We start from the raw sequence: 569 nt of genomic DNA, 5'->3' as shown, positions 1-569 counted from the left end.
ATGTAAAATGTAAAACCAAGTTCCAACGCGAAAAACATACTCAAATTAAAGCCAAGTAAAACAAATACAGTTAAAAAATATAACTGTAGTAACAAAAATAAATGAAAAATGCGAACTAATGTAACGTCGTATGGTGAGTTTTTGTTCGTATCGTGGAGCAAAAATATGTTCGAATTTCATGTCGTATCCTGAAAATTTCGTATGCTGGGGCGTTCGTAACCTGAGGTACCATTGTATTGGAATCGTGTCAAATTTGACCCTTTAAGATTTTTGCAGATCTACGCGTTTGAAGACCTCCCGAACCTCCAAAAAATGTCAATTAAAGGTCGCACGTTTGTGTTGGCATCTAATTTGTTTAATTTCTTTATTAAAGGTAAAGTTTCTTTATGGATAAAGTTTAAGAAACGAAATTTGGTATTGTAGCTTATGTATAAAGGGGCATTAATGCTATTAAAATTTGGTTCTTAATTAAAGGTAGATAGGTTGAAGACATAGAAGAGGTTTCGTGTCATATGTCCAGTGCCGTCGAACTTAATGAATAATTTACTTGTTGTTAGCGTTCACAATTG

Source organism: Centruroides sculpturatus, unplaced genomic scaffold (genome assembly GCF_000671375.1).
Source record: "Centruroides sculpturatus isolate CEXI.00-Female unplaced genomic scaffold, Cexi_2.0 scaffold1066, whole genome shotgun sequence".
In the NCBI taxonomy this organism is placed as follows: Eukaryota; Metazoa; Arthropoda; class Arachnida; order Scorpiones; family Buthidae; genus Centruroides; species Centruroides sculpturatus.
This window is presented reverse-complemented; position numbering follows the sequence as displayed.